We start from the raw sequence: 14,039 nt of genomic DNA on the forward strand, positions 1-14,039 counted from the left end.
CTGTGTAAGTGTTGGTGGTGGTGTGTTGTGTCGGATCTGTTACTTTGTGGGATTGCTTACTTCAGGTGTTCTTTCTGTGTGTGTGGGCTGGGATGCCTGCTGTCACAGCGTTTTATCTCACCCCATTGCCTATTTCCTGGGGCATTCCAGATTGGGATCTGTCAGAGTGTGGATCCATCATCCTCCGCTCACTGCAACTGTCACCCTGCCACTGCCAGCCACAGGTACAGTCCGTCCGTGCCACTGATTTTTCCTTTAATATTGGTGGTGCTGGTGGCATCTCTTGGAACTTATTTTTTTAAATTAAACGAAATTTAGAAGTTTCATGTTTTGGTAATTTAATATTTTCTACTGTTTTTAAAAAAAGTTGTTTTTTTTAATTTGGGGGGGGGGCAAGTATCTGGTTTTGCCTAGAGCGCAAAATAGTCAAGCACCAGCCCTGCACACTGCTAAGTAAACATGGGGCAGGGGTCATCCAGTGACATCACTGGGTGACCCTGCCCTTTCCGATGTCACTTAGAGACCTCTCCCCTTTGATGTCATGGTAGTTGGATGATGTCAAAGTTGGTAATTTCAATGTGAAAAATGTGTATCACATTGCTCCCTCCACATTTAAATTAGTCTCACCAGATTATCAACACTAAGATTCCACAGTACACAAGCAATAACTGGTCTTCGTACTATGTGTACCTGCTGTGTATTTAGTGATTCTTACTAAGAGACTAGCAAACCCTTTTACTCTAGTAGCCCTTCTGCTTTTACTCTAGTGCTTAGCAAAGATACCTATTTTCATGAGACTTGGTCAATAAACCAAATCAGTGTTCAGAAAGGACTTTCAAGATTATTTCTAAATACTGCAGGCAAATTATATAATTTTTTATTAACCCCTTCATGATGAAGGTAAAACAAATCTTAACTCCTGAACACAGTTTTGAAACTTTGGCATGTGTTAGTAAACCTGTACATATCAACACAATTACTTATATACCTAATATATCCTGGTAACTTATACTTTGCTTTTTTCAAAACAATTTGGGCGTTCATTTGATAGTAAATGGTAACGAATATCTCTTGTTTTTTTAATATCACAAGACAACTGCCACAAAATAGTGAAAAATAACTTTTTTTAACTTTAGCTATACATTTCTTGCTATTACCATAACCTACCCCCAAAGAACAACTCAAAATAAATTCTCCTACATCTAATGGTTGCAGTGATACTACATATGTGTATGTTATTTGTTGTTTGCACCAATAGCAGGGCCCAGAAACAATAGTGAGCATTTTACTTTTTGTAATCCAACCTACAAAACACTGATTCTGACCTTTGACTCTGGCCCTGACACTGGCCCTGACTGATATCAAACCCTGATCTATTTCTTTCTTTCTTTCTTTCTTTCTTTCTCTTTCTTTCTTTCTTTCTTTCTCTTTCTTTCTTTCCACAGTATTTGCTCAGCGATTTTTCAAACATGGGCGGTGATCAGGCATTTTTTTTTACACTTTGCATTGCAGGAGCAATAAAGATTATTGCCCTGCAATGCAATGCTTGCTTTGAACCGTCATAAATGGATTAAGTTTATAACACTGTGATCTGTGATTGGCTTCAGCTGGTCACACAGTACAGGGTGCTGTGATTGGCCCTTGTACCATATTAGAGCTGTGGGCCAATCACAGCTCTCCAGGAACAAAAAGCAAAGCTATTATAAATCAGGTGTCAAGTAAGTGTTTTCGGGGAAGGCACAAACAGTGGAAGATATTTGTTTTACCTTAATGCATAGAATGCATTGTGCATTACTTGCTCTTGATCCCCGTACACTGTGTATTACCACTCCTGACCCCTGAAATCTCTGTGTTACTCATTCCTGACACTTACACTTTGTGTGATAACCACTCCTGACCCCTGAGCTCTCTGTGTTATGCACTCTTGACCCCTGCGCTCTGTGTAATAACCATTCTGACTCCTGTGATTTGTGTGTTAAGCATTCCTATCCTCTGAATGATCTAGGATATCCACTCCTTATCTCTTTAATATGTGCATAACACTCTGCTCACCCCTGTACTCTCTGTGTTATGCACTTCTGATCCCTGCACTCTATGCATTATGCATTCCAGCCACCTGAACAATATTTGATTCACTATTGGCCCTTACATGCTCTGTTTTGTACATGCATAACCCTTGCACCTAACCTATGCACTCCTGACCTTCACACTCTCTGTGTTATGCACTACTGGACCCTACATACTTTGCATTATGTACTCTCTCTGAACACTGCACTCTGTATGCTAGGCATTATATGTCATACTCCTGACCAGCGTACTGTAAATGCATTGTATACTACTCCTGAAGTACTTCCACTTGCTGACTGACATTCGTTATAAGAATTAGCAAGAGGTTATACTAGGATCATAGCGGCACCCTTTTTTTCAGCTGGTGATCAGTTGTCATGTAAAAGTAATCACTTTTACAGTGCTGGGAAGGACAGCCACCATTTTATTCACCAGGGCCTCTGCTTTCAGAAACATTTTAAGGTTTGGCAGTTCTTTTCTGTTAAAAAATGCTGATTTTTCCATGTGTGCAAAAAAATATCAAAATTGCCCTGGACAACTGGTGGTTAACGCAGACTATGTGCAAAAAAGCATATGTAATGGAGAGGTTTAAATTTAAAAAAAATGTGTGATGAGGTTTGTACATCTCTCACTTGTGGCACATTTATTAAAGGATTCTTTGAGCAAAAGGACGTGGAATATATGTGCTTTGAATAAAGAGAGTAGGCTCATGTTTTATTTAATCATGCCTCTTTAAGCCTCTACCTCTGTCAGTGCAATTTGGTCACACTCACTATTTGGTATAGTGCATTTCTGCTCTGGAAGCCCACAGGTGCCCCAGGTCTTCACAATCCTAGCACTGCTAGTGTCTGTGACTTAGCTCAATTCTATTACACAGGACATGCTGTGAATGGTTCAATCTAAGCAGAAAAGGAAATAACTTGAATTTATTACAAAGATTTAAAAAAAACAATGTTGTAAAAGCTCTGTATGCAATAACAAGTACTTCTGCTGTTTAGGACTGCTTATTATTCTCAAGCCTAATGTATGGCTGCCTTCTTCACTTTTCTGTTCTAAAATGATATTATATCAAATTATATTTTTGTTATTTATTTATTTTCAATCACTTAGCTTGTGTTCATTCCCTCCAGCTTTTCCACACGAGAGAAGAATGATCATCAATAGCCAGTAGCACTACTACAAAACAGCTCTTCTAACTCACTTCTCACTCAGGACCAACCTCCTCATTGCAATTGGTGAGTTTGAACACTTTTGAGCACATTTCAACAGTCAAGAATTATAGAAATGACCCCTGAAAGTACAGTCTTATATCTTGCTATAGGTAGAAATAAACTATGATCTTCCTTGTGTTTGGAATATGTAAATTCTCTTAATTCTCTTAAATTTAATTGCAACAATATTGATCTTGTGAATTAGCAACCAAAGCAAATGTTCTTTTGTTGAAAAGGTCATTTAATTCATCGGATTTCCAGTTGTATTTCAAATAGATTAAGATATTTGAGACTTGAAGGGTCTTACTAAAATCATTTAGAGTAAAAAGGTAAAAAAAAAAAAAGATATTTGAAGTAGTGTTTGCTATCGTGTAAACGCAGCATGATCTGCAGTGAATAATGTTAGCCCTGATGCTCTATGGATTAGATGCTGTAGAGGAACTGAGATAATTATATGTAGCAGATATCATCACTGTTCTTCCAATTAGCTTGCCTGCTTTAGGTTTCTGAACTCAGTGACCATATCTCATGGGATTACTGCTTAAAATAGCCTCGGCTTCACTGTACAGATTTTGTAACAATACAAACATTCAAGAGAGTAGATTTTACTCTCTCTTTGATCCTCTTTGCAGGACAATGCCCTTTCATTATTTTTTACCCTTTTCCTTTATGATGGAATAGCATAAAGAGAGTTGGCCAGCTAATGCATTGCACATTGTGCAAGTGACCCAGGAAATGAGAAATCCCAAAATTCAACTTTTCCTATAGCTTTGTGATAATGAATTCTTTCATGTGTAAAGGTTTTGTATAACCATACATGTCAGAAACTGAACCCAGGATCTCTGCTCTGTATGGAAGTGGCTATTCCTACTGAGCAACCTGAAGCAACTCCTGGCCTGATGCTAACTTCTGATGATCCTTGCTCATGCTAAACTCTAAATTCCTTGCTCCTCCCTTGAACTTCCTATTTAAGCCATGCCTGTACACTTCCTGTTTGGCAGATTATTGTGCTTATACACCTTGCTCTTAGTTGTTACTGTGGTAATGTGGCCTTATCTACTACTACTTCATGCACCAACCTTTGGTTGCCTGTACACCAACCACTCCTAATCACTGTTCATTTCAAACATGATACCATTGGCTACTAGCTGGCTTTATCTCAGACTATGTCTCTGCTTGCTCCTATACTGCTACTTCTACTTATGCAAAGTACCTGGTCTGCTAATAACTGTAGCAGCTGGGTAAGATAGCATACTGTCACCATTCACTGCACTACCACAGGCTTCAGAAGAATGTCAGACATAGAGCCCACTATCTTTATTTACATGTCCTCCCAGCTGTCCATCATATCTCAGATGCACCATGTGACCTCAAGCTCATCTGACAACTATAGCACTCCAGAGTAACCTGCACCTAAGTTGCCTCCAACATAGAACACCCCACAGGATCAATTGATCCTTCAACAGATTTCTTAGTAGCCGCATTGCTCTAGAAACAGAAGAAGCTAAAGGCAACACATGGTGGCACCTTCAGAGGATAGCCAAACTGATTACCTTGAGGTCTCATCTTTTGACACAATGAGTACCCTATGTGGACTACTACCCCATGGTTATACTTCAGATCCTGACCTTGTGGTCACCCTGAAAGGCCTACCATAAGGGGCTCTACTTTTTACTCCCACACTAAAGAACCCTCCAATGAGCCTATATCTGCACATTGAGCAAATGCTGCTCTCTCCTTGACATGATATCTAAAGATTCCTCTGTGAATTCTGATGTGGATCCAGGTGATTATTTGGAAGGAATGTATTGGCCATATCCCTATAATTTTCACTCTCACCAAGGAAGTAAATGATGTCTATAAAGCAAAGTTCAGCACCCTTCATTTAGACCTCTGTCACCTCTCACCTCTGTTTTTCCTTTCTCCCTCCCTAAACTGTGTTCCCTCCATACAGTTTGTGTCATTCCTGTTGCTTTCTTCCCTTCAGAAACAGTAAATCTTAAAGCTGTCAGCTAATCAACCTTTAGTGGATCTGATTTTAGGCACAGTGCAAAGAACAGCGAGTAGTTGAGCATGTGCAGATCAGAGTAAGACTTTGCATTACTGGATTTTAACCACTTGCCCTCCAGAGGATTTATCCCCCTCTTCCTGACCAGACCATTTTTTGCAATACGGCACTGCCTTACTTTAACTGACAATTGCGCAGTCATGCAACACTACACCCAAATGAAATTTATGTCCTTTTTTTCCCATGAATAGAGCTTTCTTTTGGTGGTATATGATCGCCTTTACATTTATTTTTTGTGCTATAAAAAAAAAAAGACTGACAATTTTGAGAAAAAACTATATATTTGAATTTTGGCTATTAAACATGTCCAGTAAAAAAAATTTTAAAAATCAAATGTCATCATAAATTTAGGCCAAACTGTATTCTGCTACATGTCTTTGCTAAACAAAAATTCCAGTATGTGTAAATTTATTGGTTTACATGAAAGTTATAGCGTTTACAAATGGCGGTATATATACCGGAATTTTTTTCTTTCCTACTAGTAATGGCAGTGATCAGCGACTTATAGTGGGACTGTGGAGAGCATTCTGACACTAGGGCAGGGGTCTGCAACCTTTAAGACATAAAGAGCCACTTGGATCCGTTTCCGAGAGGGAAAAAAAGACTGGGAGCCGCAAAACCATTGCAACATTTAAAACAAATCCGACACTGCATATATTGCAAAAAGCGCTCTGGTCATGAAGGGGGTTTAAGGGCCCAGTAAGCAAAGGGTTAATCAGGGCCACAGTGTATCATTATAATCACAATCATAGCCTTAGGTCAGTGGTGGGCAACCTTTTTTTTCAACTGAGACAAATCTCGCCAAAACCACGATTGAAATTTATTTTGAGAGAAACATTTTTAAAACTGAAAATACATCCCCCATATAGTAATTCATCCCCCATATAGTAATTCTCCCCCCTATTGTAATTCTCCCCCCTATAGTAATTCTCCCCCCTATAGTAATTCATCCCCCCTATAGTAATTCATCCCCCATATAGTAATTCATCCCCCCTATAGTAATTCATTCCCCCATATTGTGTCAATTCACTTACCTTTGCTCCGCGCGTTCCTCTCGCTGTGTTCCCGCGCCGTTCTGGTCTTCAGGGCGAACTGTGAGAGGAGAGGAGTTCGTCACGCTGCCCCGCCTACATCCTGACAGCCAATGTTTGCCAGCGGGCGCCCGGCACACAGAAGAGCTGCATTAAAAGAGCCGCGGCTTGCCGACCCTATTGCCTGTCACCTAGTGGGCAGTGTGCTCCGGAGCCACAGGAAAGGTGAAAAAGAGCCGCATGCGGCTCCGGAGCCGCGGGTTGCCGACACCCGCACTAGGGGGAACTGACTTGGTGTCACTGATATCCCCAGTGACACCAATACAGTGATCAGTGCTAATATAAAGCACTGACACTGTACTAATGGCACTGGGCAGGAAGGGGGTTAACATCTGGGGCGATCAAAGGGTGTGTTGTACACTGTTTTAGTATGGGGCTGTGTGTCTGTTTCACTGTAAGCACACTGCTGTGTATGGCTCTGCTATATAGAGCCATACAAACCAGTGCACAGGAGCTGACAGGGGAGAGATCTGTATTATTTGCATACAGGTCTCTCCCCCCATTGGAAATCCTTGGAGATCGATGAGTGCTGGTGGGGAATCACCGGCCGGGGCCCCATGATTGACAGCCGAGGTCGCTAATGGTGACGCGGGTAGGGCACGCGCCCGCCCTCTACCCGGAGCTGCAAAATCACGTACATATACGTGATTTTGCACACTTGTGCCGCCCTGTAGCAGTATTTCTGCTATTGGGCAGTGTGGAAGCAGTTAAACCGTATAGGCACTTATTTTTAATGTTTTATATAGCTATAACTCCAAAGAGGGCTAGCCTGAAATGATCTGTCAAGACTTTATTTGACTGACTAAAGTTTCATTTTAGGTACAATGACACATCTGCTATCTCATATCTGCCCTCAAAATATCAATATTAGGACCATAGGATGGAATTTGGTGCCTTACAGGTTTGATATTTGAAATTCCTCAACCTGGAGCATTTTATTTATCCTCTATCCCAGATATGCACAGTTTTATTATGTAAGTTAATGCTTTCACATTTTCAAATGTTACAAATGTTTGTCTATACCATTACTATGTGCTTGTGGTGCCTAGTTATCGTTTAAAGCTCATGTTAGATGAGCTGAAAGGTTGTGGTCCCAGACTTACCTTCCATGATTCCATTGTGATCTTCCTTGCCAAATTTTTCAAATGGGACCTAAAATCATGATGTTAATTTCACCCCTTGGGCAACTGAAAAGGCCAATCTGGAGTGTTTCAGAAATGTTTGAGCAATTTCCTGTTTACTGTTATGTATGTGTTTCCTTATTTCTGTTCACTTTTCTTGACTTTATTTGTTTTTTTGGTCAAATTGCTTACTGTCTGCCACTGAAAGGCTGCACCCTGGTATTAGAGTATGGTCCAACCCAGGCACACTTACTACTTTGGTGATCCTTCCTGCAGAACTGGAGGCCATTTTGGAACTCACTAATTGTAAGCTGTCCTTACAATTAGATTGTTAACTCTGAATGCCAAAGGGCCTAACTCCAACAGTAAGCAGATGCTGGCATTACAAGAATTAAGTTACCACAAAGCTAATATAATATTCATCCATGAAACCCATTTTGATTCTATAGGATATTTCATGTGTGCCCCTATATATTATCCTACTTGTTTTTAGGCCCCCAACCTATAATAGAAACTATAACAAAAATACACTGTTGTAATGCTTAGATGTTACTCAAGACCAAATGGGTCAATATTATTACTATAGGACTATATTGGTTCCATTCTACAATGAACTACAAGTACCATCATCCAGTGGGGCAGACAGATTGTAGTTCTGAATGAACTGTGAGGGCACTGATGAGCGCTCTCGTAGTTCATTCACAAGCTCTGCAGCTTTCAAATTGACAACCTGTATGGAGGTACAGGTTAAAAATTGCAAGGATTTCCTGCAGATGCCTAACATTGAACCCCTGATCCACTGATCAATGCTTTCCAGGCTCCTGCAGGAAAAAAAAATAAATGCACATTTTTTTTCTGAAAAAATATATGCAATTATTATTTTTCCTAAAAATCTGAAATTGTCCTTTAAATCTTCAATTTTCACCACATCATTTCTTTATGGACTACCGAACTTGTCCAAATCTACCACATATCTATCTGTATTTTTCAGACAATATATGCAGAGATGTCTTATCTGGAGGGTTATAAGCCCTTCCCATTTACAAGATTAATTTTTCTTTGCTTCAGTGCTATGCAACAATACAGTCAATTAGTTGGTCTGATTATGCCCAAGTCACAGTGTACATAGTTAGACAGTAGACCCTATCCAGATCCAAGTATGTCATGGGCAACTTAATAATTTTGCACTGCAGGACAGACTCACTAGATTTAACTTGAAGCACACCTTCCAAAAATACTTTACAGAGAATTCTCCATTAGTCTCAAATATTGCAACACTATAGGAAGCACATAAGGTTGTCATATATGGCCAACGAATAAAAGAGGCCTGCCCTCTCAAAAGAAATAAACTCACTATTAGTTAATGGTTAGTGAAGGAACTCTGACTTACTGAATCTAATCTTCAAATTAATCCCCTTGTATCTGCCCTACAAGAAAATGACTCAAATTCATATGCAATTTAGGGACTCTAAACACAACGGAAGACCAAGCCTTAACTGTTTGGATGAACTCCTGAACATTTACCTGACCAGCTTGACTTAAACATCATGTATAATAGCAGTATTACTATTGCTATTACACATGACAGATTACCACTGTCAGTAGTTGTTAAAGAAGCTGGAAGGTGCAGGCATTGCCGAATTCCTAACAGGCAGTGATGTCACCAGCCCCATTTACTTACATGCCATAGCTAAAAAAAGTAAAAACAACATGGTATCCTCATAATTCAGGTGTGATATGAATTTTAAGGGGGACTTACTAGACTCTTATCCAAGCATGCAGCCTGGCAGACCCTGAAATAGAGCCGAAAAGCATGTGCCTCCCTTCCTGATCAATACCATGCCCTCAACATGAAGAGGTACCTTGCCAGACCTCTCTCCCTTTGTTGATGAGGACAGGGGCTTTTTCCCACAGCTCTTGTCTGGTGTTTGTGGTGGGTATGCAGGCAAGGGGCTTATTGGAATCTAAAAGCCTCCTTTAACAATAAGAGTGCACCCAGATACCGCTCTCTTAATGTGATTGAAAAGAGTAAAAATACTTTTTGACAAGTTCTTTACTATAATGAAGAAAATCCATGCTGTCCTTAAAGTAAAGAGGCAGCCCCATATATCCTGCTAAGATTCATCCCCATGTATCTAGCAAAGAGACATCCCAATATATCGAGCAGAGACATCTCCATATATATTCAGCAAAGAGGCAGCCCCATGTATCAAGCAAAGAAACATCCCCATATATTCAGAAAAGAGACAGCTCCATATATCCAGCAAACAGACATCCTCATATATTAACCCAGGACACATCCCCAAATATCCAGCAAAGAGATATCTCCATATATTCAGCAAAGAGACATCCCCATATATTCAGCAAAGACACATCCCCATATATTCAGCAAAGAGACAGCTCAATCCAGCAAAGAGAAAGACCCAAAGCTGCAGGGTGCCCATGCTGACCCATGTCCACAACCAAAAGCACCTACAATCGGCATGTAAGTATCAGAACTGTACCACGGAGCAATGGAAGAAGGTGGCCTGGTCTGATGCATCATTACCTGCAGAAGATATGCCTGGAAAGAAGGTAAGCCAGTGGAGGCAATTTGACTTAAAGGATCTTCTACTGACAGCTTGGTGCCAGATACCATAGCATACCTTCAGGGGTCTAGTGGAGTCCATGCCTCAATGAGTCAAGGTTGTTTTGGTGGCAAAAGGGGGGCCTACTCAACATTAGATTGTATGGAGGATGGTCATAATGTTTCGGCTGATCTGAATTTATATATATATATATATATATATATATATATTTATTTATTTTTTATACTTGTAATTTTTTGATGCAAATGCTATTAAGAAAATAAAAACATAGCAAACAGGCAGAGAATGTTGTAGAGCTGTACCAGCATTTGCAAATTACGTCCTGAATACATTATGCGCACTGTTAGGCTTTCTAAATATATAAAATGACATTTGTGTGGTAGTAAAATATTAGGCCAAAATTGGGTTCATGAACTAAGTTTCGCAAATATGCTACGTTTTAATAAGGAACTGAACTTTAAAAACGTAATAAGAGTGATTTGCCTGTGCAAATCACAGGACAATTATGCTAGATGTTGAAAACATGGACTTAAATTAATAACCAAGAGACTTCAAATGGGTAATAATGAGAAACTACAAAGGTGAACATCTTCATTAGTATGCTAAAGCAAAAGAAATGCAAGGCAGCATAAAGTCCCATATTCAAATGCATATCATCCAATATCCAACCTCAAAAAAATGTACATTTTATTCACAACAGGTATAAAAATTTGACCAGAGGCAATGGACAAAGACATCTATAAGATTATGATATTACTATAGCCCGTATTACTAGTAAACTTCATAAACCTAACATTATACTGACATTTGATTCACACTGACTGTACCTTTCTGTGCTTAGCAAGCATTTGGGTAGTAATGATTTTCTGTTTTCTAAGCACAATTTTCTTTTTTTTAGTTTGTGTAGAGTGTGGAAGGATTAGTATTTCTGTGAAGTGTTAATACCTCTCCTGACACCCTGTCAAAACTCTGCTTTAGGACAGGAAGTAATAGAGAATCCCTACTGTGGGAATACATACAACATTAACAACTAGAGATGAGCGAATCGAACCAGGCGAACCGGAATTCGAGTCGAATTTCAGGAAATATTCGATTCGCGGCGAAACCGAAATTTTGCCTACTTCGGGTGCGCGAATCGAACATTTCCCGATCAGCCGGCAAAAGTGTCCCTGCAGTGAGCTCCGCTATTTCTGACAGTTCTCTGACAGAAGGAACACATGTTTAGCGGTTGAAACATTGTATCTATTAGTTTACATTTAGGATACAGATGTTTCAACCACTGTTCATGTGAAGAAGCTGTGAGAGAACTGTCAGAAATAGAGGAACTCTGCACATACACTTTTTGCCGGCTTGGAATTATTCTTCTTTTCATCCTACTTCTTCTTCTTCTTCATCCTCAGAAGAAGAGGATGAGGATGAGGTTGAAGAAGAAGAAGAAGAAGTAGGATGAAAAGAAGAATAATTCCAAGCCGGCAAAAAGTGTATGTGCAGAGTTCCTCTATTTCTGACAGTTCTCTCACAGCTTCTTCACATGTACAGCGGTTGAAACATCTGTATCCTAAATGGAAACTAATAGATACAATTTGTATCTATTAGTTTCCATTTAGGATACAGATGTTTCAACCGCTGTACATGTGAAGAAGCTGTGAGAGAACTGTCAGAAATAGAGGAACTCTGCACATACACTTTTTGCCGGCTTGGAATTATTCTTCTTTTCATCCTACTTCTTCTTCTTCTTCTTCTTCTTCTTCTTCATCCTCATCCTCATCCTCTTCTTCTGAGGATGAGGATGAGGATGAAGAAGAAGAAGCAGTAGGATGAAAATAAGAATAATTCCAAGCCGGCAAAAAGTGTATGTGCAGAGTTCCTCTATTCTGCAGATACACTTAGAGGAGCTCTGCACATACACTTTTTGCCTGTTTGGAATTAATCTTATTTTCATCCTACTTCTTCTTCTTCTTCTTCTTCTTCTTTATCCTCATCCTCAGAAGAAGAAGAAGAGGATGAAGAAGAAGAAGAAGAAGTAGGATGAAAATAAGAATAATTGCAAGCCGGCAAAAAGTGTATGTGCAGAGTTCCTCTATTCTGCAGATACACTTAGAGGAGCTCTGCAGTTACACTTAGAGGAGCTCTGCACATACACTTTTTGCCGGCTTGGAATTAATCTTATTTTCATCCTACTTCTTCTTCTTCTTCTTCTTCTTCATCCTCATCCTCATCCTCAGAAGAAGAAGAGGATGAGGATGAGGATGAAGAAGAAGAAGAAGAAGAAGAAGTAGGATGAAAATAAGAATAATTCCAAGCCGGCAAAAAGTGTATGTGCAGAGCTCCTCTAAGTGTATCTGCAGAGCTCCTCTAAGTGTATCTGCAGAATAGAGGAACTCTGCACATACACTTTTTGCCGGAAACCGCTGTATGGAGGGAATGTCCCAGAACTGTCATAAATAGTCTATTTCTGACAGTTCTGGGACATTCACTCCATACAGCTGTTTCAACCGCTGTATGGAGGGAATGTCATAGAACTGTCAGAAATAGACTATTAATGACAGTTCTGGGACTGTCCTTCCATACAGCGGTTGAAACATTGTATCTATTTGTTTCCATAAATGGATCCATTTATGGAAACAAATAGATACAATGTTTCAACCGCTGTATGGAAGGACAGTCCCAGAACTGTCATTAATAGTCTATTTCTGACAGTTCTATGACATTCCCTCCATACAGCGGTTGAAACAGCTGTATGGAGTGAATGTCCCAGAACTGTCAGAAATAGACTATTTCTGACAGTTCTGGGACATTCACTCCATACAGCGGTTGAAACATTGTATCTATTTTTTTCCATAAATGACATTCTGCAGATACACTTAGAGGAGCGCTGCAGATACACTTTTTGCCGGCTTGGAATTATTCTTATTTTCATCCTACTTCTTCTTTTTCTTCTTATGAGGATGAGGATGAAGAAGAAGTAGGATGAAAATAAGATTAATTCCAAGCCGGCAAAAAGTGTATCTGCAGCGCTCCTCTAAGTGTATTTGCAGAATGTCATTTATGGAAAAAAATAGATACAATGTTTCAACCGCTGTATGGAAGGACAGTCCCAGAACTGTCATAAATAGTCTATTTCTGACAGTTCTGGGACATTCACTCCATACAGCGGTTGAAACATTGTATCTATTTTTTTCCATAAATGACATTCTGCAGATACACTTAGAGGAGCGCTGCAGATACACTTTTTGCCGGCTTGGAATTATTCTTATTTTCATCCTACTTCTTCTTTTTCTTCTTATGAGGATGAGGATGAAGAAGAAGTAGGATGAAAATAAGATTAATTCCAAGCCGGCAAAAAGTGTATCTGCAGCGCTCCTCTAAGTGTATTTGCAGAATGTCATTTATGGAAAAAAATAGATACAATGTTTCAACCGCTGTATGGAAGGACAGTCCCAGAACTGTCATAAATAGTCTATTTCTGACAGTTCTGGGACATTCACTCCATACAGCTGTTTCAACCGCTGTATGGAGGGAATGTCATGGAACTGTCAGAAATAGACTATTAATGACAGTTCTGGGACTGTCCTTCCATACAGCGGTTGAAACATTGTATCTATTTGTTTCCATAAATGGATCCATTTATGGAAACAAATACATACAATGTTTCAACCGCTGTATGGAAGGACAGTCCCAGAACTGTCATTAATAGTCTATTTCTGACAGTTCCATGACATTCCCTCCATACAGCGGTTGAAACAGCTGTATGGAGTGAATGTCCCAGAACTGTCAGACATAGACTATTTCTGACAGTTCTGGGACAATCACTCCATACAGCTGTTTCAACCGCTGTATGGAGGGAATGTCATGGAACTGTCAGAAATAGACTATTAATGACAGTTCTGGGA

At 39.7% G+C, this 14,039-nt stretch overlaps 1 pseudogene; it reads right to left on the reverse strand.

Annotated features, from left to right (window-relative positions):
- Positions 1 to 3,168: 3,168 nt before the first annotated feature.
- Positions 3,169 to 3,374, reverse strand: LOC149464788 (small nucleolar RNA U3; annotated as a pseudogene).
- Positions 3,375 to 14,039: the final 10,665 nt, after the last annotated feature.

This window comes from Staurois parvus, unplaced genomic scaffold, assembly GCF_062004578.1.
Source record: "Staurois parvus isolate SC_StPar_1 unplaced genomic scaffold, SC_StPar_1.0 ptg000147l, whole genome shotgun sequence".
Classification (NCBI taxonomy): domain Eukaryota; kingdom Metazoa; phylum Chordata; class Amphibia; order Anura; family Ranidae; genus Staurois; species Staurois parvus.